The sequence below is a fragment of the Pleurodeles waltl genome, unplaced genomic scaffold (assembly GCF_031143425.1).
Source record: "Pleurodeles waltl isolate 20211129_DDA unplaced genomic scaffold, aPleWal1.hap1.20221129 scaffold_39, whole genome shotgun sequence".
Taxonomy (NCBI): domain Eukaryota; kingdom Metazoa; phylum Chordata; class Amphibia; order Caudata; family Salamandridae; genus Pleurodeles; species Pleurodeles waltl.
In genome coordinates, this window is record NW_027150097.1 from 7278978 (window position 1) to 7304563 (window position 25586).

The 25586-nt window shown below is 45.9% G+C and overlaps 7 non-coding genes across 7 annotated transcripts; all 7 read left to right on the top strand.

The window, feature by feature from the left end:
- The first annotated feature begins 519 nt into the window (after positions 1-519).
- TRNAL-CAG (transfer RNA leucine (anticodon CAG)) lies at positions 520-602 on the top strand. The gene has a single exon. It is a non-coding gene; the product is annotated as a tRNA-Leu (tRNA).
- Positions 603-1733: 1131 nt separating this feature from the next.
- TRNAP-CGG (transfer RNA proline (anticodon CGG)) lies at positions 1734-1816 on the top strand. Its single transcript has one exon. It is a non-coding gene; the product is annotated as a tRNA-Pro (tRNA).
- A 1122-nt stretch (positions 1817-2938) lies between these two features.
- Positions 2939-3021, top strand: TRNAL-CAG (transfer RNA leucine (anticodon CAG)). Its single transcript has one exon. It is a non-coding gene; the product is annotated as a tRNA-Leu (tRNA).
- Positions 3022-7789: 4768 nt separating this feature from the next.
- Positions 7790-7872, top strand: TRNAL-CAG (transfer RNA leucine (anticodon CAG)). The gene has a single exon. It is a non-coding gene; the product is annotated as a tRNA-Leu (tRNA).
- Positions 7873-10217: 2345 nt separating this feature from the next.
- TRNAL-CAG (transfer RNA leucine (anticodon CAG)) lies at positions 10218-10300 on the top strand. Its single transcript has one exon. It is a non-coding gene; the product is annotated as a tRNA-Leu (tRNA).
- Positions 10301-15072: 4772 nt separating this feature from the next.
- On the top strand, positions 15073-15155 carry TRNAL-CAG (transfer RNA leucine (anticodon CAG)). The gene has a single exon. It is a non-coding gene; the product is annotated as a tRNA-Leu (tRNA).
- Positions 15156-17500: 2345 nt separating this feature from the next.
- TRNAL-CAG (transfer RNA leucine (anticodon CAG)) lies at positions 17501-17583 on the top strand. Its single transcript has one exon. It is a non-coding gene; the product is annotated as a tRNA-Leu (tRNA).
- Positions 17584-25586: the final 8003 nt, after the last annotated feature.

Sequence of the window (25586 nt, forward strand, 5' to 3'; positions counted from 1 at the left end):
AAGATACTATACTAATCCAGTATACAAGAATAATACACAACAAGAAATGCCACATTCAGTCAATCCACCCCGAATCCTTGCAGCCGCGTTGAGCATGGCGGTCGAGGACTCAAACTGTACCGTTCAAGTCCTTGTCTCAGAGGCACTGAGTTGATTGGTATGGAGCCAGGCACCTCCTGATCTGAATCTTGAACTGGCTCCAAATTCTGCATGTCCACACCCCTTGTAGTAGATGATTGAGAATTAGTAGCAGTCACCACCGGCCATGTGCACTGGCTCAAACTTCTGCATGTCCACACCCCATGTAGTCGATGATTGAGAATTAGTAGCAGTCACCACCGGATTCACTGTCAGGATGATCCATCCTCTCTCCTTCATCAGCTTCAGATCCAACTGTTTCCCTGAGCAGGAAGGTCTGGAATTGAAAATACAGAGGACATTAAACAACATTCACTCAGTACATGGCACTCATTTTGGTTTATAAGCTGGAAATTGAGCCATCAATGCAGTGTCAAGAGTGTCAGGATGGCCGAGTGGTCTAAGGCGCTGTGTTCAGGTCGCAGTCTCCTTTGGAGGCGTGGGTTCGAATCCCACTTCTGACAAGTGTCTTTTGCGAGGTGGATACATTTTTTTCTTTTTTTTTTCCAAGCACCCGTATCAAAAACAATGTCAACAGTTTCTGTAAATTATCGATAAGATCTATTGTCCGTTGCTTGCACTAATTGCCTGAAGTTGGCTAAATCGCAGTAAATCGGTAAAGCAGGAAATCACAGCATCTTCAACAAATCGTGATAGAGGGGCCGAGATAAAGGGTTCGACCCTACATATCAAAAGCACAGCTGTCAATAGTTCAGCAGGTTCACAGTGCAGAAGGTTCAGTGGCACCAGTGTCGCCTGCGTCCCAATCACAGCTGGTTTTTAACTTCTGTATTCAGGGCATGGGAGGGGTGTGTTGCATCGTGCACACACAGTGCCTGTTTCGCAAATAAGTTTTAATAAATACACAGAGAATAATATAGAGTCATTGGCCACGAGGAACACCTTCCCTGACCTTTTATTCTCTACGGTTCCACGTGTCCGCGCCTACCATCCAACTCCAAAACTCAGGGGAGACTAACACTCCCTACGTCCCTTGGTGTGCATCATAGGCGTGCCCATGACGAACACAACATTTCTCCTTAGCCAATACAAAACAAACATAGCTGCTCAAAAAAAAGATACTATACTAAACTAATATACAAGAATAGTACACAACAAGAAATGGCACATTCAGTCAAACCACCCCGAATCCTTGCAGCCGCGTTGAGCATGGCGGTCGAGGACTCAAACTGTACCGTTTAAGTCCTTGTCTCAGAGGCACTGAGTTGATTGGTATGGAGCCAGGCACCTCCTGATCTGAATCTTGAACTGGCTCCAAATTCTGCATGTCCACACCCCCTGTAGTAGATGATTGAGAATTAGTAGCAGTCACCACCGGCCATGTGCACTGGCTCAAAATTCAGCATGTCCACACCCCATGTAGTAGATGATTGAGAATTAGTAGCAGTCACCACCGGATCCACTGTCACGATGATCCATCCTCTCTCCTTCATCAGCTTCAGATCCCACTGTTTCCCTGAGCAGGAAGGTCTGGAATTGAAAATACAGAGGACATTAAACAACATTCACTCAGTACATGGCACTCATTTTGGTTTATAAGCTGGAAATTGAGCCATCAGTGCAGTGTCACGAGTGTCAGGATGGCCGAGTGGTCTAAGGCGCTGCGTTCGGGTTGCAGTCTCCTTTGGAGGTGTGGGTTCAAATCCCACTTCTGACAAGTGTCTTTTGCGAGGTGGATACATTTTTTGTCTTTTTTTTTCCAAGCACCCGTATCAAAAACAATGTCAACAGTTTCTGTAAATTATCGATAAGATCTATTGTCCGTTGCTTGCACTAATTTCCTGAAGTTGGCTAAATCGCAGTAAATCGGTAAAGCGGGAAATCACAGCATCTTCAACAAATCGTGATAGAGGGGCAGAGATAAAGGTTTTGACCCTACATATCAAGAGCGCAGCTGTCAATAGTTCAGCAGGTTCACAGTGCAGAAGGTTCAGTGGCACCAGGGTCCCCTGCGTCCCAATCACAGCTGGTTTTTAACTTCTGTATTCAGGGCATGGGAGGGTTGTGTTGCATCGTGCACACATGGTGCCTGTTTCGCAGATAAGTTTTAATAAATACACAGAGAATAATATAGAGTCATTGGCCACGAGGAACACCTTCCCTGGCCTTTTATTCTCTCCTGTTCCACGCCACCGCGCCTACCATCCAACTCCAAAACTCGGGGGAGACTAACACTCCCTACTTCCCTTGGTGTGCATCATAGGCGTGCCCATGACGAACACAACATTTCTCCTTAACCAATACAAAACAAACATAGCTGCTAAAAAAAAAGATACTATGCTAATCCAGTATACAAGAATAGTACACAACAAGAAATGCCACATTCAGTCAATCCACCCCGAATCCTTGCAGCCGCGTTGAGCATGGCGGTCGAGGACTCAAACTGTACCGTTCAAGTCCTTGTCTCAGAGGCACTGAGTTGATTGGTATGGAGCCAGGCACCTCCTGATCTGAATCTTGAACTGGCTCCAAATTCTGCATGTCCACACCCCCTGTAGTAGATGATTGAGAATTAGTAGCAGTCACCACCGGCCATGTGCACTGGCTCAAAATTCAGCATGTCCACACCCCATGTAGTAGATGATTGAGAATTAGTAGCAGTCACCACCGGATCCACTGTCAGGATGATCCATCCTCTCTCCTTCATCAGCTTCAGATCCCACTGTTTCCCTGAGCAGGAAGGTCTGGAATTGAAAATACATAGGACATTAAACAACATTCACTCAGTACATGGCACTCATTTTGGTTTATAAGCTGGAAATTGAGCCATCACTGCAGTGTCAGGATGGCCGAGTGGTCTAAGGCGCTGCGTTCAGGTCGCAGTCTCCTTTGGAGGCGTGGGTTCGAATCCCACTTCTGACAAGTGACTTTTGCGAGGTGGATACATTTTTGGACTTTTTTTTTCCAAGCACCCATATCAAAAACAATGTCAACAGTTTCTGTAAATTATCGATAAGATCTATTGTCCGTTGCTTGCACTAATTTCCTGAAGTTGGCTAAATCGCGGTAAATCGGTAAAGCGGGAAATCACAGCATCTTCAACAAATCGTGATAGAGGGGCAGAGATAAAGGTTTCGAACCTACATATCAAGAGCGCAGCTGTCAATAGTTCAGCAGGTTCACAGTGCAGAAGGTTCAGTGGCACCAGGGTCCCCTGCGTCCCAATCACAGCTGGTTTTTAACTTCTGTATTCAGGGCATGGGAGGGGTGTGTTGCATCGTGCACACATGGTGCCTGTTTCGCAGATAAGTTTTAATAAATACACAGAGAATAATATAGAGTCATTGGCCACGAGGAACACCTTCCCTGGCCTTTTATTCTCTCCGGTTCCACGTCACCGCGCCTACCATCCAACTCCAAAACTCGGGGGAGACTAACACTCCCTACCTCCCTTGGTGTGCATCATAGGCGTGCCCATGACGAACACAACATTTCTCCTTAACCAATACAAAACAAACATAGCTGCTTAAAAAAAAGATACTATACTAATCCAGTATACAAGAATAGTACAAAACAAGAAATGCCAAATTCAGTCAATCCACCCCGAATCCTTGCAGCCGCGTTGAGCATGGAGGTCGAGGACTCAAACTGTACCGTTCAAGTCCTTGTCTCAGAGGCACTGAGTTGATTGGTATGGAGCCAGGCACCTCCTGATCTGAATCTTGAACTGGCTCCAAATTCTGCATGTCCACACCCCTTGTAGTAGATGATTGAGAATTAGTAGCAGTCACCACCGGCCATGTGCACTGGCTCAAACTTCTGCATGTCCACACCCCAAGTAGTCGATGATTGAGAATTAGTAGCAGTCACCACCGGATTCACTGTCAGGATGATCCATCCTCTCTCCTTCATCAGCTTCAGATCCCACTGTTTCCCTGAGCAGGAAGGTCTGGAATTGAAAATACAGAGGACATTAAACAACATTCACTCAGTACATGGCACTCATTTTGGTTTATAAGCTGGAAATTGAGCCATCAGTGCAGTGTCAAGAGTATCAGGATGGCCGAGTGGTCTAAGGCGCTGAGTTCAGGTCGCAGTTTCCTTTGGAGACATGGGTTCGAATCCCACTTCTGACAAGTGTCTTTTGCGAGGTGGATACATTTTTGGACTTTTTTTTTCCAAGCACCCGTATCAAAAACAATGTCAACAGTTTCTGTAAATTATCGATAAGATCTATTGTCCGTTGCTTGCACTAATTTCCTGAAGTTGGCTAAATCGCAGTAAATCGGTAAAGCGGGAAATCACAGCATCTTCAACAAATCGTGATAGAGGGGCAGAGATAAAGGTTTCGACCCTACATATCAAGAGCGCATCTGTCAATAGTTCAGCAGGTTCACAGTGCAGAAGGTTCAGTGGCACCAGAGTCCCCTGCGTCCCAATCACAGCTGGTTTTTAACTTCTGTATTCAGGGCATGGGAGGGGTGTGTTGCATCGTGCACACACGGTGCCTGTTTTGCAGATAAGTTTTAATAAATACACAGAGAATAATATAGAGTCATTGGCCACGAGGAACACCTTCCCTGACCTTTTATTCTCTCCGGTTCCACGTCACCGCGCCTACCATCCAACTCCAAAACTCGGGGGAGACTAACACTCCCTACCTCCCTTGGTGTGCATCATAGGCGTGCCCATGACGAACACAACATTTCTCCTTAACCAATACAAAACAAACATAGCTGCTCAAAAAAAAGATACTATACTAATCCAGTATACAAGAATAGTACACAACAAGAAATGCCACATTTAGTCAATCCACCCCGAATCCTTGCAGCCGCGTTGAGCATGGCGGTCGAGGACTCAAACTGTACCGTTCAAGTCCTTGTCTCAGAGGCACTGAGTTGATTGGTATGGAGCCAGGCACCTCCTGATCTGAATCTTGAACTGGCTCCAAATTCTGCATGTCCACACCCCTTGTAGTAGATGATTGAGAATTAGTTGCAGTCACCACCAGCCATGTGCACTGGCTCAAACTTCTGCATGTCCACACCCCAAGTAGTCGATGATTGCGAATTAGTAGCAGTCACCACCGGATTCACTGTCAGGATGATCCATCCTCTCTCCTTCATCAGCTTCAGATCCCACTGTTTCCCTGAGCAGGAAGGACTGGAATTGAAAATACAGAGGACATTAAACAACATTCACTCAGTACATGGCACTCATTTTGGTTTATAAGCTGGAAATTGAGCCATCAGTCTGGTGTCAAGAGTGTCAGGATGGCCGGGTGGTCTAAGGTGCTGCATTTAGGTCACAGTCTCCCTTGGAGACGTGGGTTCAAACCCCTCTTCTGACAAGTGTCTTTGCGAGGTGGATACATTTTTTGACTTTTTTTTCCAAGCACCCTTATCAAAAACAATGTCAACAGTTTCTGTATATTATCGATAAGATCTATTGTCCGTTGGTTGCACTAATTGCCTGAAGTTGGCTAAATCGCAGTAAATCGGTAAAGCAGGAAATCACAGCATCTTCAACAAATCGTGATAGAGGGGCCGAGATAAAGGTTTCGACCCTACATATCAAAAGCACAGCTGTCCATAGTTCAGCAGGTTCACAGTGCAGAAGGTTCAGTGGCACCAGGGTCCCCTGCGTCCCAATCACAGCTGGTTTTTAACTTCTGTATTCTGGGCATGGGAGGGGTGTGTTGCATCGTGCACACACAGTGCCTGTTTCGCAAATAAGTTTTAATAAATACACAGAGAATAATATAGAGTCATTGGCCACGAGGAACACCTTCCCTGACCTTTTATTCTCTCCGGTTCCACGTCACCGCGCCTACCATCAAACTCCAAAACTCGGCGGAGACTAACACTCCCTACCTCCCTTGGTGTGCATCATAGGCGTGCCCATGACGAACACAACATTTCTCCTTAACCAATACAAAACAAACATAGCTGCTAAAAAAAAAGATACTATACTAAACCAGTATACAAGAATAGTACACAACAAGAAATGCCACATTCAGTCAATCCACCCCGAATCCTTGCAGCCGCGTTGAGCATGGCGGTCGAGGACTCAAACTGTACCGTTCAAGTCCTTGTCTCAGAGGCACTGAGTTGATTGGTATGGAGCCAGGCACCTCCTGATCTGAATCTTGAACTGGCTCAAATTCTGCATGTCCACACCCCCTGTAGTAGATGATTGAGAATTAGTAGCAGTCACCACCGGCCATATGCACTGGCTCAAAATTCTGCAAGTCCACACCCCATGTAGTAGATGATTGAGAATTAGTAGCAGTCACCACAGGGTCCACTGTCAGGATGATCCATCCTCTCTCCTTCATCAGCTTCAGATCCCACTGTTTCCCTGAGCAGGAAGGTCTGGAATTGAAAATACAGAGGACATTAAATTACATTCACTCAGTACATGGCACTCATTTTGGTTTACAAGCTGGAAATTGAGCCATCAGTCTGGTGTCGAGAGTGTCAGGATGGCCGGGTGGTCTAAGGTGCTGTATTCAGGTCACAGTCTCCCTTGGAGACGTGGGTTCAAGCCCCTTTTCTGACAAGTGTCTTTGCGAGGTGGATACATTTTTGGACTTTTTTTTCCAAGCACCCTTATCAAAAACAATGTCAACAGTTTCTGTAAATTATCGATAAGATCTATTGTCCGTTGCTTGCACTAATTGCCTGAAGTTGGCTAAATCGCAGTAAATCGGTAAAGCAGGAAATCACAGCATCTTCAACAAATCGTGATAGAGTGGCCGAGATAAAGGTTTCGACCCTACATATCAAAAGCACAGCTGTCCATAGTTCAGCAGGTTCACAGTGCAGAAGGTTCAGTGGCACCAGGGTCCCCTGCGTCCCAATCACAGCTGGTTTTTAACTTCTGTATTCTGGGCATGGGAGGGGTGTGTTGCATCGTGCACACACAGTGCCTGTTTCGCAAATAAGTTTTAATAAAAACACAGAGAATAATATAGAGTCATTGGCCACGAGGAACACCTTCCCTGACCTTTTATTCTCTCCGGTTCCACGTCACCTCGCCTACCATCCAACTCCAAAACTCGGGGGAGACTAACACTCCCTACCTCCCTTGGTGTGCATCATAGGCGTGCCCATGACGAACACAACATTTCTCCTTAACCAATACAAAACAAACATAGCTGCTAAAAAAAAAGATACTATACTAAACCAGTATACAAGAATAGTACACAACAAGAAATGCCACATTCAGTCAATCCACCCCGAATCCTTGCAGCCGCGTTGAGCATGGCGGTCGAGGACTCAAACTGTACTGTTCAAGTCCTTGTCTCAGAGGCACTGAGTTGATTGGTATGGAGCCAGGCACCTCCTGATCTGAATCTTGAACTGGCTCCAAATTCTGCATGTCCACACCCCCTGTAGTAGATGATTGAGAATTAGTAGCAGTCACCACCGGCCATATGCACTGGCTCAAGATTCTGCAAGTCCACACCCCATGTAGTAGATGATTGAGAATCAGTAGCAGTCACCACAGGGTCCACTGTCAGGATGATCCATCCTCTCTCCTTCATCAGCTTCAGATCCCACTGTTTCCCTGAGCAGGAAGGTCTGGAATTGAAAATACAGAGGACATTAAACAACATTCACTCAGTACATGGCACTCATTTTGGTTTATAAGCTGGAAATTGAGCCATCACTGCAGTGTCAAGAGTGTCAGGATGGCCGAGTGGTCTAAGGCGCTGGGTTCAGATCGCAGTCTCCTTTGGAGGCGTGGGTTCGAATCCCACTTCTGACAAGTGTCTTTTGCGAGGTGGATACATTTTTTGACTTTTTTTTTCCAAGCACCCGTATCAAAAACAATGTCAACAGTTTCTGTAAATTATCGATAAGATCTATTGTCCGTTGCTTGCACTAATTTCCTGAAGTTGGCTAAATCGCAGTAAATCGGTAAAGCGGGAAATCACAGCATCTTCAACAAATCGTGATAGAGGGGCAGAGATAAAGGTTTCGACCCTACATATCAAGAGCGCAGCTGTCAATAGTTCAGCAGGTTCACAGTGCAGAAGGTTCAGTGGCACCAGGGTCCCCTGCGTCCCAATCACAGCTGGTTTTTAACTTCTGTATTCAGGGCATGGGAGGGGTGTGTTGCATCGTGCACACATGGTGCCTGTTTCGCAGATAAGTTTTAATAAATACACAGAGAATAATATAGAGTCATTGGCCACGAGGAACACCTTCCCTGGCCTTTTATTCTCTCTGGTTCCACGTCACCGCGCCTACCATCCAACTCCAAAACTCGGGGGAGACTAACACTCCCTACCTCCCTTGGTGTGCATCATAGGCGTGCCCATTACGAACACAACATTTCTCCTTAACCAATACAAAACAAACATAGCTGCTTAAAAAAAAGATACTATACTAATCCAGTATACAAGAATAGTACAAAACAAGAAATGCCACATTTAGTCAATCCACCCCGAATCCTTGCAGCCGCGTTGAGCATGGCGGTCGAGGATTCAAACTGTACCGTTCAAGTCCTTGTCTCAGAGGCACTGAGTTGATTGGTATGGAGCCAGGCACCTCCTGATCTGAATCTTGAACTGGCTCCAAATTCTGCATGTCCACACCCCTTGTAGTAGATGATTGAGAATTAGTAGCAGTCACCACCGGCCATGTGCACTGGCTCAAACTTCTGCATGTCCACACCCCAAGTAGTCGATGATTGAGAATTAGTAGCAGTCACCACCGGATTCACTGTCAGGATGATCCATCCTCTCTCCTTCATCAGCTTCAGATCCCACTGTTTCCCTGAGCAGGAAGGTCTGGAATTGAAAATACAGAGGACATTAAACAACATTCACTCAGTACATGGCACTCATTTTGGTTTATAAGCTGGAAATTGAGCCATCAGTGCAGTGTCAAGAGTATCAGGATGGCCGAGTGGTCTAAGGCGCTGAGTTCAGGTCGCAGTCTCCTTTGGAGGCGTGGGTTCGAATCCCACTTCTGACTAGTGTCTTTTGCGAGGTGGATACATTTTTTGACTTTTTTTTTCCAAGCACCCGTATCAAAAACAATGTCAACAGTTTCTGTAAATTATCGATAAGATCTATTGTCCGTTGCTTGCACTAATTTCCTGAAGTTGGCTAAATCGCAGTAAATCGGTAAAGCGGGAAATCACAGCATCTTCAACAAATCGTGATAGAGGGGCAGAGATAAAGGTTTCGACCCTACATATCAAGAGCGCATCTGTCAATAGTTCAGCAGGTTCACAGTGCAGAAGGTTCAGTGGCACCAGAGTCCCCTGCGTCCCAATCACAGCTGGTTTTTAACTTCTGTATTCAGGGCATGGGAGGGGTGTGTTGCATCGTGCACACACGGTGCCTGTTTTGCAGATAAGTTTTAATAAATACACAGAGAATAATATAGAGTCATTGGCCACGAGGAACACCTTCCCTGACCTTTTATTCTCTCCGGTTCCACGTCACCGCGCCTACCATCCAACTCCAAAACTCGGGGGAGACTAACACTCCCTACCTCCCTTGGTGTGCATCATAGGCGTGCCCATGACAAACACAACATTTCTCCTTAACCAATACAAAACAAACATAGCTGCTCAAAAAAAAGATACTATACTAATCCAGTATAGAAGAATAGTACACAACAAGAAATGCCACATTCAGTCAATCCACCCCGAATCCTTGCAGCCGCGTTGAGCATGGCGGTCGAGGACTCAAACTGTACCGTTCAAGTCCTTGTCTCAGAGGCACTGAGTTGATTGGTATGGAGCCAGGCACCTCCTGATCTGAATCTTGAACTGGCTCCAAATTCTGCATGTCCACACCCCTTGTAGTAGATGATTGAGAATTAGTTGCAGTCACCACCAGCCATGTGCACTGGCTCAAACTTCTGCATGTCCACACCCCAAGTAGTCGATGATTGCGAATTAGTAGCAGTCACCACCGGATTCACTGTCAGGATGATCCATCCTCTCTCCTTCATCAGCTTCAGATCCCACTGTTTCCCTGAGCAGGAAGGTCTGGAATTGAAAATACAGAGGACATTAAACAACATTCACTCAGTACAGGGCACTCATTTTGGTTTATAAGCTGGAAATTGAGCCATCAGTGCAGTGTTAAGAGTGTCAGGATGGCCGAGTGGTCTAAGGCGCTGCGTTCAGGTCGCAGCCTCCCTTGGAGGTGTGGGTTCAAATCCCACTTCTGACAAGTGCATTTTGCGAGGTGGATACATTTTTTGACTTTTTTTTCGCAAGCACCGTATCAAAAACAATGTGAACAGTTTCTGTAAATTATCGATAAGATCTATTTTCCGTTGCTTGCACTAATTGCCTGAAGTTGGCTAAATCGCAGTAAATCGGTAAAGCAGGAAATCACAGCATCTTCAACAAATCGTGATAGAGGGGCCGAGATAAAGGTTTCGACCCTACATATCAAAAGCGCAGCTGTCAATAGTTCAGCAGGTTCACAGTGCAGAAGGTTCAGTGGCACCAGGGTCCCCTGCGTCCCAATCAGAGCTGGTTTTTAACTTCTGTATTCAGGGGATGGGAGGGGTGGGGGTGTTGCGTCGTGCACACACAGTGCCTGTTTTGCAGAGAAGTTTTAATAAATACACAAAGAATAATATGGAGTCTTTGGCCACGAGGAACACCTTCCCCTACCTTTTATTCTCTCCGATTCCAAATCACCGCACCTCCCATCCAACTCCAAAACTCGGGGGAGACTAACACTCCCTACCTCCCTTGGTGTGCATCATGGGCGTGCCCATGACGAACACAACATTTCTCCTTAACCAATACAAAACAAACATAGCTGCTCAAAAAAAAGATACTATACTAATCCAGTATACAAGAATAGTACACAACAATAAATACCACATTCAGTCAATCCACCCCGAATCCTTGCAGCCGCGTTGAGCATGGCGGTCGAGGACTCAAACTGTACTGTTCAAGTCCTTGTCTCAGAGGCACTGAGTTGATTGGTATGGAGCCATGCACCTCCTGATCTGAATCTTGAACTGGCTCCAAATTCTGCATGTCCACACCCCCTGTAGTAGATGATTGAGAATTAGTAGCAGTCACCACCGGCCATATGCACTGGCTCAAAATTCTGCAAGTCCACACCCCATGTAGTAGATGATTGAGAATTAGTAGCAGTCACCACAGGGTCCACTGTCAGGATGATCCATCCTCTCTCCTTCATCAGCTTCAGATCCCACTGTTTCCCTGAGCAGGAAGGTCTGGAATTGAAAATACAGAGGACATTAAATAACATTCACTCAGTACATGGCACTCATTTTGGTTTATAAGCTGGAAATTGAGCCATCAGTCTGGTGTCAAGGGTGTCAGGATGGCCGGGTGGTCTAAGGTGCTGCATTCAGGTCACAGTCTCGCTTGGAGACGTGGGTTCAAACCCCTCTTCTGACAAGTGTCTTTGCAAGGTGGATACATTTTTTGACTTTTTTTTCCAAGCACCCTTATCAAAAACAATGTCAACAGTTTCTGTAAATTATCGATAAGATCTATTGTCCGTTGGTTGCACTAATTGCCTGAAGTTGGCTAAATCGCAGTAAATCGGTAAAGCAGGAAATCACAGCATCTTCAACAAATCGTGATAGAGGGGCCGAGATAAAGGTTTCGACCCTACATATCAAAAGCACAGCTGTCCATAGTTCAGCAGGTTCACAGTGCAGAAGGTTCATTGGCACCAGGGTCCCCTGCGTCCCAATCACAGCTGGTTTTTAACTTCTGTATTCTGGGCATGGGAGGGGTGTGTTGCATCGTGCACACACAGTGCCTGTTTCGCAAATAAGTTTTAATAAATACACAGAGAATAATATAGAGTCATTGGCCACGAGGAACACCTTCCCTGACCTTTAATTCTCTCCGGTTCCACGTCACCGCGCCTACCATCCAACTCCAAAACTCGGGGGAGACTAACACTCCCTACCTCCCTTGGTGTGCATCATAGGCGTGCCCATGACGAACACAACATTTCTCCTTAACCAATACAAAACAAACATAGCTGCTAAAAAAAAAGATACTATACTAAACCAGTATACAATAATAGTACACAACAAGAAATGCCACATTCAGTCAATCCACCCCGAATCCTTGCAGCCGCGTTGAGCATGGCGGTCGAGGACTCAAACTGTACCGTTCAAGTCCTTGTCTCAGAGGCACTGAGTTGATTGGTATGGAGCCAGGCACCTCCTGATCTGAATCTTGAACTGGCTCCAAATTCTGCATGTCCACACCCCTTGTAGTAGATGATTGAGAATTAGTAGCAGTCACCACCGGCCATGTGCACTGGCTCAAACTTCTGCATGTCCACACCCCAAGTAGTCGATGATTGCGAATTAGTAGCAGTCACCACCGGATTCACTGTCAGGATGATCCATCCTCTCTCCTTCATCAGCTTCAGATCCCACTGTTTCCCTGAGCAGGAAGGTCTGGAATTGAAAATACAGAGGACATTACACAACATTCACTCAGTACATGGCACTCATTTTGGTTTGTACGCTCGAAATTGAGCCCTGAGCGAAGTGTGAAGAGTGTCAGGATGGCCGAGTGGTCTAAGGCGCTGCGTTCAGGTCGCAGCCTCCCTTGGAGGTGTGGATTCATATCCCACTTCTGACAAGTGTATTTTGCGAGGTGGATGCATTTTTGGACTTTTTTTTCCCAAGCACCGTATCAAAAACAATGTCAACAGTTTCTGTAAATTATCGATAAGATCTATTGTCCGTTGCTTGCACTAATTTCCTGAAGTTGGCTAAATCGCAGTAAATCAGTAAAGCGGTAAATCACAGCATCTTCAACAAATCGTGATAGAGGGGCAGAGATAAAGGTTTCGACCCTACATATCAAGAGCGCAGCTGTCAATAGTTCAGCAGGTTCACAGTGCAGAAGGTTCAGTGGCACCAGGGTCCCCTGCGTCCCAATCACAGCTGGTTTTTAACTTCTGTATTCAGGGCATGAGAGGGGTGTGTTGCATCGTGCACACACGGTGCCTGTTTCGCAGATAAGTTTTAATAAATACACAGAGAATAATATAGAGTCATTGGCCACGAGGAACACCTTCCCTGACCTTTTATTCTCTCCGGTTCCACGTCACCGCGCCTACCATCCAACTTCAAAACTCAGGGGAGACTAACACTCCCTACCTCCCTTGGTGTGCATCATAGGCGTGCCCATGACGAACACAACATTTCTCCTTAACCAATACAAAACAAACATAGCTGCTCAAAAAAAAGATACTATACTAATCCAGTATACAAGAATAGTACACAACAAGAAATGCCACATTCAGTCAATCCACCCCGAATCCTTGCAGCCGCGTTGAGCATGGCGGTCGAGGACTCAAACTGTACCGTTCAAGTCCTTGTCTCAGAGGCACTGAGTTGATTGGTATGGAGCCAGGCACCTCCTGATCTGAATCTTGAACTGGCTCCAAATTCTGCATGTCCACACCCCTTGTAGTAGATGATTGAGAATTAGTAGCAGTCACCACCGGCCATGTGCACTGGCTCAAACTTCTGCATGTCCACACCCCATGTAGTCGATGATTGAGAATTAGTAGCAGTCACCCCCGGATTCACTGTCAGGATGATCCATCCTCTCTCCTTCATCAGCTTCAGATCCCACTGTTTCCCTGAGCAGGAAGGTCTGGAATTGAAAATACAGAGGACATTAAACAACATTCACTCAGTACATGGCACTCATTTTGGTTTATACGCTCGAAATTGAGCCATGAGCAAGGTGTGCAGAGTGTCAGGATGGCCGAGTGGTCTAAGGCGCTGCGTTCAGGTCGCAGCCTCCCTTGGAGGTGTGGGTTTAAATCCCACTTCTGACAAGTGTATTTTGCAAGGTGGATACATTTTTGGACTTTTTTTTCCCAAGCACCGTATCAAAAACAATGTCAACAGTTTCTGTAAATTATCGATAAGATCTATTTTCCGTTGCTTGCACTAATTGCCTGAAGTTGGCTAAATCGCAGTAAATCGGTAAAGCAGGAAATCACAGCATCTTCAACAAATCGTGATAGAGGGGCCGAGATAAAGGTTTCGACCCTACATATCAAAAGCGCAGCTGTCAATAGTTCAGCAGGTTCACAGTGCACAAGGTTCAGTGGCACCAGGGTCCCCTGCGTCCCAATCACAGCTGGTTTTTAACTTCTGTATTCTGGGCATGGGAGGGGTGTGTTGCATTGTGCACACACAGTGCCTGTTTCGCAAATAAGTTTTAATAAATACACAGAGAATAATATAGAGTCATTGGCCACGAGGAACACCTTCCCTGACCTTTTATTCTCTCCGGTTCCACGTCACCTCGCCTACCATCCAACTCCAAAACTCGGGGGAGACTAACACTCCCTACCTCCCTTGGTGTGCATCATAGGCGTGCCCATGACGAACACAACATTTCTCCTTAACCAATACAAAACAAAAATAGCTGCTAAAAAAAAAGATACTATACTAAACCAGTATACAAGAATAGTACACAACAAGAAATGCCACATTCAGTCAATCCACCTCGAATCCTTGCAGCCGCGTTGAGCATGGCCGTCGAGGACTCAAACTGTACCGTTCAAGTCCTTGTCTCAGAGGCACTGAGTTGATTGGTATGGAGCCAGGCACCTCCTGATCTGAATCTTGAACTGGCTCCAAATTCTGCATGTCCACACCCCCTGTAGTAGATGATTGAGAATTAGTAGCAGTCACCACCGGCCATGTGCACTAGCTCAAAATTCAGCATGTCCACACCCCATGTAGTAGATGATTGAGAATTAGTAGCAGTCACCACCGGATCCACTGTCAGGATGATCCATCCTCTCTCCTTCATCAGCTTCAGATCCCACTGTTTCCCTGAGCAGGAAGGTCTGGAATTGAAAATACAGAGGACATTAAACAACATTCACTCAGTACATGGCACTCATTTTGGTTTATAAGCTGGAAATTGAGCCATCAGTGCAGTGTCAAGAGTGTCAGGATGGCCGAGTGGTCTAAGGCGCTGCGTTCAGGTCGCAGTCTCCTTTGGAGGCGTGGGTTCGAATCCTACTTCTGACAAGTGTCTTTTGCGAGGTGGATACATTTTTGGACTTTTTTTTTCCAAGCACCCGTATCAAAAACAATGTCAACAGTTTCTGTAAATTATCGATAAGATCTATTGTCCGTTGCTTGCACTAATTTCCTGAACTTGGCTAAATCGCAGTAAATCGGTAAAGCGGGAAATCACAGCATCTTCAACAAATCGTGATAGAGGGGCAGAGATAAAGGTTTCGACCCTACATATCAAGAGCGCAGCTGTCAATAGTTCAGCAGGTTCACAGTGCAGAAGGTTCAGTGGCACCAGGGTCCCCTGCATCCCAATCACAGCTGGTTTTTAACTTCTGTATTCAGGGCATGGGAGGGGTGTGTTGCATCGTGCACACATGGTGCCTGTTTCGCAGATAAGTTTTAATAAATACACAGAGAATAATATAGAGTCATTGGCCACGAGGAACACCTTCCCTGGCCTTTTATTCTCTCTGGTTCCACGTCACCGCGCCTACCATCCAACTCCAAAACTCGGGGGAGGCTAACACTCCCTACCTCCCTTGGTGTGCATCATAGGCGTGCCCATGACGAACACAACATTTCTCCTTAACCAATACAAAACAAACATAGCAGCTTAAAAAAAAGATACTATACTAATCCAGTATACAAGAATAGTACAAAACAAGAAATGCCACATTCAGTCAATCCACCCCGAATCCTTGCAGCCGCGTTGAGCATGGCGGTCGAGGACTCAAACTGTACCGTTCAAGTCCTTGTCTCAGAGGCACTGAGTTGATTGGTATGGAGCCAGGCACCTCCTGATCTGAATCTTGAACTGGCTCCAAATTCTGCATGTCCAACCCCCTTGTAGTAGATGATTGAGAATTAGTAGCAGTCACCACCGGCCATGTGCACTGGCTCAAACTTCTGCATGTCCACACCCTATATAGTAGATGATTGAGAATTAGTAGCAGTCACCACCGGATTCACTGTCAGGATGATCCATCCTCTCTCCTTCATCAGCTTCAGATCCCACTGTTTCCCTGAGCAGGAAGGTCTGGAATTGAAAATACAGAGGACATTAAACAACATTCACTCAGTACATGGCACTCATTTTGGTTTATAAGCTGGAAATTGAGCCATCAGTGCAGTGTCAATAGTATCAGGATGGCCGAGTGGTCTAAGGTGCTGAGTTCAGGTCGCAGTCTCCTTTGGAGGCGTGGGTTCGAATCCGACTTCTGACTAGTGTCTTTTGCGAGGTGGATACATTTTTGGACTTTTTTTTTCCAAGCACCCGTATCAAAAACAATGTCAACAGTTTCTGTAAATTATCGATAAGATCTATTGTCCGTTGCTTGCACTAATTTCCTGAAGTTGGCTAAATCGCAGTAAATCGGTAAAGCGGGAAATCACAGCATCTTCAACAAATCGTGATAGAGGGGCAGAGATAAAGGTTTCGACCCTACATATCAAGAGCGCATCTGTCAATAGTTCAGCAGGTTCACAGTGCAGAAGGTTCAGTGGCACCAGAGTCCCCTGCGTCCCAATCACAGCTGGTTTTTAACTTCTGTATTCAGGGCATGGGAGGGGTGTGTTGCATCGTGCACACACGGTGCCTGTTTTGCAGATAAGTTTTAATAAATACACAGAGAATAATATAGAGTCATTGGCCACGAGGAACACCTTCCCTGACCTTTTATTCTCTCCGGTTCCACGTCACCGCGCCTACCATCCAACTCCAAAACTCGGGGGAGACTAACACTCCCTACCTCCCTTGGTGTGCATCATAGGCGTGCCCATGACGAACACAACATTTCTCCTTAACCAATACAAAACAAACATAGCTGCTCAAAAAAAAGATACTATACTAATCCAGTATACAAGAATAGTACACAACAAGAAATGCCACATTCAGTCAATCCACCCCGAATCCTTGCAGCCGCGTTGAGCATGGCGGTCGAGGACTCAAACTGTACCGTTCAAGTCCTTGTCTCAGAGGCACTGAGTTGATTGGTATGGAGCCAGGCACCTCCTGATCTGAATCTTGAACTGGCTCCAAATTCTGCATGTCCACACCCCTTGTAGTAGATGATTGAGAATTAGTTGCAGTCACCACCAGCCATGTGCACTGGCTCAAACTTCTGCATGTCCACACCCCAAGTAGTCGATGATTGCGAATTAGTAGCAGTCACCACCGGATTCACTGTCAGGATGATCCATCCTCTCTCCTTCATCAGCTTCAGATCCCACTGTTTCCCTGAGCAGGAAGGTCTGGAATTGAAAATACAGAGGACATTAAACAACATTCACTCAGTACAGGGCACTCATTTTGGTTTATAAGCTGGAAATTGAGCCATCAGTGCAGTGTCAAGAGTGTCAGGATGGCCGAGTGGTCTAAGGTGCTGCGTTCAGGTCGCAGCCTCCCTTGGAGGTGTGGGTTCAAATCCCACTTCTGACAAGTGCATTTTGCGAGGTGGATACATTTTTTGACTTTTTTTTCGCAAGCACCGTATCAAAAACAATGTGAACAGTTTCTGTAAATTATCGATAAGATCTATTTTCCGTTGCTTGCACTAATTGCCTGAAGTTGGCTAAATCGCAGTAAATCGGTAAAGCAGGAAATCACAGCATCTTCAACAAATCGTGATAGAGGGGCCGAGATAAAGGTTTCGACCCTACATATCAAAAGCGCAGCTGTCAATAGTTCAGCAGGTTCACAGTGCAGAAGGTTCAGTGGCACCAGGGTCCCCTGCGTCCCAATCAGAGCTGGTTTTTAACTTCTGTATTCAGGGGATGGGAGGGGTGGGGGTGTTGCGTCGTGCACACACAGTGCCTGTTTTGCAGAGAAGTTTTAATAAATACACAAAGAATAATATGAAGTCTTTGGCCACGAGGAACACCTTCCCCTACCTTTTATTCTCTCCGATTCCAAATCACCGCACCTACCATCCAACTCCAAAACTCAGGGGAGACTAACACTCCCTACCTCCCTTGGTGTGCATCATGGGCGTGCCCATGACGAACACAACATTTCTCCTTAACCAATACAAAACAAACATAGCTGCTCAAAAAAAAGATACTATACTAATCCAGTATACAAGAATAGTACACAACAATAAATACCACATTCAGTCAATCCACCCCGAATCCTTGCAGCCGCGTTGAGCATGGCGGTCGAGGACTCAAACTGTACTGTTCAAGTCCTTGTCTCAGAGGCACTGAGTTGATTGATATGGAGCCATGCACCTCCTGATCTGAATCTTGAACTGGCTCCAAATTCTGCATGTCCACACCCCCTGTAGTAGATGATTGAGAATTAGTAGCAGTCACCACCGGCCATATGCACTGGCTCAAAATTCTGCAAGTCCACACCCCATGTAGTAGATGATTGAGAATCAGTAGCAGTCACCACAGGGTCCACTGTCAGGATGATCCATCCTCTCTCCTTCATCAGCTTCAGATCCCACTGTTTCCCTGAGCAGGAAGGTCTGGAATTGAAAATACAGAGGACATTAAATAACATTCACTCAGTACATGGCACTCATTTTGGTTTATAAGCTGGAAATTGAGCCATCAGTCTGGTGTCAAGGGTGTCAGGATGGCCGGGTGGTCTAAGGTGCTGCATTCAGGTCACAGTCTCGCTTGGAGACGTGGGTTCAAACCCCTCTTCTGACAAGTGTCTTTGCGAGGTGGATACATTTTTTGACTTTTTTTTCCAAGCACCCTTATCAAAAACAATGTCAACAGTTTCTGTAAATTATCGATAAGATCTATTGTCCGTTGGTTGCTTTAATTGCCTGAAGTTGGCTAAATCGCAGTAAATCGGTAAAGCAGGAAATCACAGCATCTTCAACAAATCGTGATAGAGGGGCCGAGATAAAGGTTTCGACCCTACATATCAAAAGCACAGCTGTCCATAGTTCAGCAGGTTCACAGTGCAGAAGGTTCAGTGGCACCAGGGTCCCCTGCGTCCCAATCACAGCTGGTTTTTAACTTCTGTATTCTGGGCATGGGAGGGGTGTGTTGCATCGTGCACACACAGTGCCTGTTTCGCAAATAAGTTTTAATAAATACACAGAGAATAATATAGAGTCATTGGCCACGAGGAACACCTTCCCTGACCTTTTATTCTCTCCGGTTCCACGTCACCGCGCCTACCATCCAACTCCAAAACTCGGGGGAGACTAACACTCCCTACCTCCCTTGGTGTGCATCATAGGCGTGCCCATGACGAACACAACATTTCTCCTTAACCGATACAAAACAAACATAGCTGCTAAAAAAAAAGATACTATACTAAACCAGTATACAATAATAGTACACAACAAGAAATGCCACATTCAGTCAATCCACCCCGAATCCTTGCAGCCGCGTTGAGCATGGCGGTCGAGGACTCAAACTGTACCGTTCAAGTCCTTGTCTCAGAGGCACTGAGTTGATTGGTATGGAGCCAGGCACCTCCTGATCTGAATCTTGAACTGGCTCCAAATTATGCATGTCCACACCCCTTGTAGTAGATGAATGAGAATTAGTAGCAGTCACCACCGGCCATGTGCACTGGCTCAAACTTCTGCATGTCCACACCCCAAGTAGTCGATGATTGCAAATTAGTAGCAGTCACCACCGGATTCACTGTCAGGATGATCCATCCTCTCTCCTTCATCAGCTTCAGATCCCACTGTTTCCCTGAGCAGGAAGGTCTGGAATTGAAAATACAGAGGACATTACACAACATTCACGCAGTACATGGCACTCATTTTGGTTTGTACGCTCGAAATTGAGCCCTGAGCGAGGTGTGAAGAGTGTCAGGATGGCCGAGTGGTCTAAGGCGCTGCGTTCAGGTCGCAGCCTCCCTTGGAGGTGTGGATTCATATCCCACTTCTGACAAGTGTATTTTGCGAGGTGGATGCATTTTTGGACTTTTTTTTCCCAAGCACCGTATCAAAAACAATGTCAACAGTTTCTGTAAATTATCGATAAGATCTATTGTCCGTTGCTTGCACTAATTTCCTGAAGTTGGCTAAATCGCAGTAAATCAGTAAAGCGGTAAATCACAGCATCTTCAACAAATCGTGATAGAGGGGCAGAGATAAAGGTTTCGACCCTACATATCAAGAGCGCAGCTGTCAATAGTTCAGCAGGTTCACAGTGCAGAAGGTTCAGTGGCACCAGGGTCCCCTGCGTCCCAATCACAGCTGGTTTTTAACTTCTGTATTCAGGGCATGAGAGGGGTGTGTTGCATCGTGCACACACGGTGCCTGTTTCGCAGATAAGTTTTAATAAATACACAGAGAATAATATAGAGTCATTGGCCACGAGGAACACCTTCCCTGACCTTTTATTCTCTCCGGTTCCACGTCACCGCGCCTACCATCCAACTCCAAAACTCAGGGGAGACTAACACTCCCTACCTCCCTTGGTGTGCATCATAGGCGTGCCCATGACGAACACAACATTTCTCCTTAACCAATACAAAACAAACATAGCTGCTCAAAAAAAAGATACTATACTAATCCAGTATACAAGAATAGTTCACAACAAGAAATGCCACATTCAGTCAATCCACCCCGAATCCTTGCAGCCGCGTTGAGCATGGCGGTCGGGGACTCAAACTGTACCGTTCAAGTCCTTGTCTCAGAGGCACTGAGTTGATTGGTATGGAGCCAGGCACCTCCTGATCTGAATCTTGAACTGGCTCCAAATTCTGCATGTCCACACCCCTTGTAGTAGATGATTGAGAATTAGTAGCAGTCACCACCGGCCATGTGCACTGGCTCAAACTTCTGCATGTCCACACCCCATGTAGTCGATGATTGAGAATTAGTAGCAGTCACCCCCGGATTCACTGTCAGGATGATCCATCCTCTCTCCTTCATCAGCTTCAGATCCCACTGTTTCCCTGAGCAGGAAGGTCTGGAATTGAAAATACAGAGGACATTAAACAACATTCACTCAGTACATGGCACTCATTTTGGTTTATACGCTCGAAATTGAGCCATGAGCAAGGTGTGCAGAGTGTCAGGATGGCCGAGTGGTCTAAGGCGCTGCGTTCAGGTCGCAGCCTCCCTTGGAGGTGTGGGTTTAAATCCCACTTCTGACAAGTGTATTTTGCAAGGTGGATACATTTTTGGACTTTTTTTTCCCAAGCACCGTATCAAAAACAATGTCAACAGTTTCTGTAAATTATCGATAAGATCTATTTTCCGTTGCTTGCACTAATTGCCTGAAGTTGGCTAAATCGCAGTAAATCGGTAAAGCAGGAAATCACAGCATCTTCAACAAATCGTGATAGAGGGGCCGAGATAAAGGTTTCGACCCTACATATCAAAAGCGCAGCTGTCAATAGTTCAGCAGGTTCACAGTGCAGAAGGTTCAGTGGCACCAGGGTCCCCTGCGTCCCAATCACAGCTGGTTTTTAACTTCTGTATTCTGGGCATGGGAGGGGTGTGTTGCATTGTGCACACACAGTGCCTGTTTCGCAAATAAGTTTTAATAAATACACAGAGAATAATATAGAGTCATTGGCCACGAGGAACACCTTCCCTGACCTTTTATTCTCTCCGGTTCCACGTCACCTCGCCTACCATCCAACTCCAAAACTCGGGGGAGACTAACACTCCCTACCTCCCTTGGTGTGCATCATAGGCGTGCCCATGACGAACACAACATTTCTCCTTAACCAATACAAAACAAACATAGCTGCTAAAAAAAAAGATACTATACTAAACCAGTATACAAGAATAGTACACAACAAGAAATGCCACATTCATTCAATCCACCTCGAATCCTTGCAGCTGCGTTGAGCATGGCCGTCGAGGACTCAAACTGTACCATTCAAGTCCTTGTCTCAGAGGCACTGAGTTGATTGGTATGGAGCCAGGCACCTCCTGATCTGAATCTTGAACTGGCTCCAAATTCTGCATGTCCACAACCCCTGTAGTAGATGATTGAGAATTAGAAGCAGTCACCACCGGCCATGTGCACTGGCTCAAAATTCAGCATGTCCACACCCCATGTAGTAGATGATTGAGAATTAGTAGCAGTCACCACCGGATCCACTGTCAGGATGATCCATCCTCTCTCCTTCATCAGCTTCAGATCCCACTGTTTCCCTGAGCAGGAAGGTCTGGAATTGAAAATACAGAGGACATTAAACAACATTCACTCAGTACATGGCACTCATTTTGGTTTATAAGCTGGAAATTGAGCCATCAGTGCAGTGTCAAGAGTGTCAGGATGGCCGGGTGGTCTAAGGTGCTGCATTCAGGTCACAGTCTCCCTTGGAGACGTGGGTTGAAACCCATCTTCTGACAAGTGTCTTTGTGAGGTGGATACATTTTTGGACTTTTTTTTCCAAGCACCCTTATCAAAAACAATGTCAACAGTTTCTGTAAATTATCGATAAGATCTATTGTCCGTTGCTTGCACTAATTGCCTGAAGTTGGCTAAATCGCAGTAAATCGGTAAAGCAGGAAATCACAGCATCTTCAACAAATCGTGATAGAGGGGCCGAGATAAAGGTTTCGACCCTACATATCAAAAGCACAGCTGTCCATAGTTCAGCAGGTTCACAGTGCAGAAGGTTCAGTGGCACCAGGGTCGCCTGCGTCCCAATCACAGCTGGTTTTTAACTTCTGTATTCTGGGCATGGGAGGGGTGTGTTGCATCGTGCACACACAGTGCCTGTTTCGCAAATAAGTTTTAATAAATACACAGAGAATAATATAGAGTCATTGGCCACGAGGAACACCTTCCCTGACCTTTTATTCTCTCCGATTCCACGTCACCGCGCCTACCATCCAACTCCAAAACTCGGGGGAGACTAACACTCCCTACCTCCCTTGGTGTGCATCATAGGCGTGCCCATGACGAACACAACATTTCTCCTTAACCAATACAAAACAAACATAGCTGCTAAAAAAAAAGATACTATACTAAACCAGTATACAAGAATAGTACACAACAAGAAATGCCACATTCAGTCAATACACCCCGAATCCTTGCAGCCGCGTTGAGCATGGCGGTCGAGGACTCAAACTGTACCATTCAAGTCCTTGTCTCAGAGGCACTGAGTTGATTGGTATGGAGCCAGGCACCTCCTGATCTGAATCTTGAACTGGCTCCAAATTATGCATGTCCACACCCCCTGTAGTAGATGATTGAGAATTAGTAGCAGTCACCACCGGCCATGTGCACTGGCTCAAAATTCAGCATGTCCACACCCCATGTAGTAGATGATTGAGAATTAGTAGCAGTCACCACCGGATCCACTGTCAGGATGATCCATCCTCTCCTTCATCAGCTTCAGATCCCACTGTTTCCCTGAGCAGGAAGGTCTGGAATTGAAAATACAGAGGACATTAAATAACATTCACTCAGTACATGGCACTCATTTTGGTTTATACGCTCGAAATTGAGCCATGAGCGATGTGTGAAGAGTGTCAGGATGGCCGAGTGGTCTAAGGCGCTGCGTTCAGGTCGCAGCTTCCCTTGGAGGTGTGGGTTCAAATTCCACTTCTGACAAGTGTATTTTGCGAGGTGGATACATTTTTGGACTTTTTTTTCCCAAGCACCGTATCAAAAACAATGTCAACAGTTTCTGTAAATTATCAATAAGATCTATTTTCCGTTGCTTGCACTAATTGCCTGAAGTTGGCTAAATCGCAGTAAATCGGTAAAGCAGGAAATCACAGCATCTTCAACAAATCGTGATAGAGGGGCCGATATAAACGTTTCGACCCTACATATCAAAAGCGCAGCTGTCAATAGTTCAGCAGGTTCACAGTGCAGAAGGTTCAGTGGCACCAGGGTCCCCTGCGTCCCAATCAGACCTGGTTTTTAACTTCTGTATTCAGGGGATGGGAGGGGTGGGGGTGTTGCGTCGTGCACACACAGTGCCTGTTTTGCAGAGAAGTTTTAATAAATACACAAAGAATAATATGGAGTCTTTGGCCACGAGGAACACCTTCCCCTACCTTTTATTCTCTCCGATTCCACATCACCGCACCTACCATCCAACTCCAAAACTCGGGGGAGACTAACACTCCCTACCTCCTTTGGTGTGCATCATGGGCGTGCCCATGACGAACACAACATTTCTCCTTAACCAATACAAAACAAACATAGCTGCTCAAAAAAAAGATACTATACTAATCTAGTATACAAAAATAGTACACAACAATAAATACCACATTCAGTCAATCCACCCCGAATCCTTGCAGCCGCGTTGAGCATGGCGGTCGAGGACTCAAACTGTACCGTTCAAGTCCTTGTCTCAGAGGCACTGAGTTGATTGGTATGGAGCCATGCACCTCCTGATCTGAATCTTGAACTGGCTCCAAATTCTGCATGTCCACACCCCCTGTAGTAGATGTTTGAGAATTAGTAGCAGTCACCACCGGCCATATGCACTGGCTCAAAATTCTGCAAGTCCACACCCCATGTAGTAGATGATTGAGAATTAGTAGCAGCCACCACAGGGTCCACTGTCAGGATGATCCATCCTCTCTCCTTCATCAGCTTCAGATCCCACTGTTTCCCTGAGCAGGAAGGTCTGGAATTGAAAATACAGAGGACATTAAATAACATTCACTCAGTACATGGCACTCATTTTGGTTTATAAGCTGAAAATTGAGCCATCAGTCTGGTGTCAAGAGTGTCAGGATGGCCGGGTGGTCTAAGGAGCTGCATTCAGGTCACAGTCTCCCTTGGAGACGTGGGTTGAAACCCATCTTCTGACAAGTGTCTTTGTGAGGTGGATACATTTTTGGACTTTTTTTTACAAGCACCCTTATCAAAAACAATGTCAACAGTTTCTGTAAATTATCGATAAGATCTATTGTCCGTTGCTTGCACTAATTGCCTGAAGTTGGCTAAATCGCAGTAAATCGGTAAAGCAGGAAATCACAGCATCTTCAACAAATCGTGATAGAGGGGCCGAGATAAAGGTTTCGACCCTACATATCAAAAGCACAGCTGTCCATAGTTCAGCAGGTTCACAGTGCAGAAGGTTCAGTGGCACCAGGGTCCCCTGCGTCCCAATCACAGCTGGTTTTTAACTTCTGTATTCTGGGCATGGGAGGGGTGTGTTGCATCGTGCACACACAGTGCCTGTTTCGCAAATAAGTTTTAATAAATACACAGAGAATAATATAGAGTCATTGGCCACGAGGAACACCTTCCCTGACCTTTTATTCTCTCCGGTTCCACGTCACCGCGCCTACCATCCAACTCCAAAACTCGGGGGAGACTAACACTCCCTACCTCCCTTGGTGTGCATCATAGGCGTGCCCATGACGAACACAACATTTCTCCTTAACCAATACAAAACAAACATAGCTGCTCAAAAAAAAGATACTATACTAAACCAGTATACAAGAATAGTACACAACAAGAAATGCCACATTCAGTCAATCCACCCCGAATCCTTGCAGCCGCGTTGAGCATGGCGGTCGAGGACTC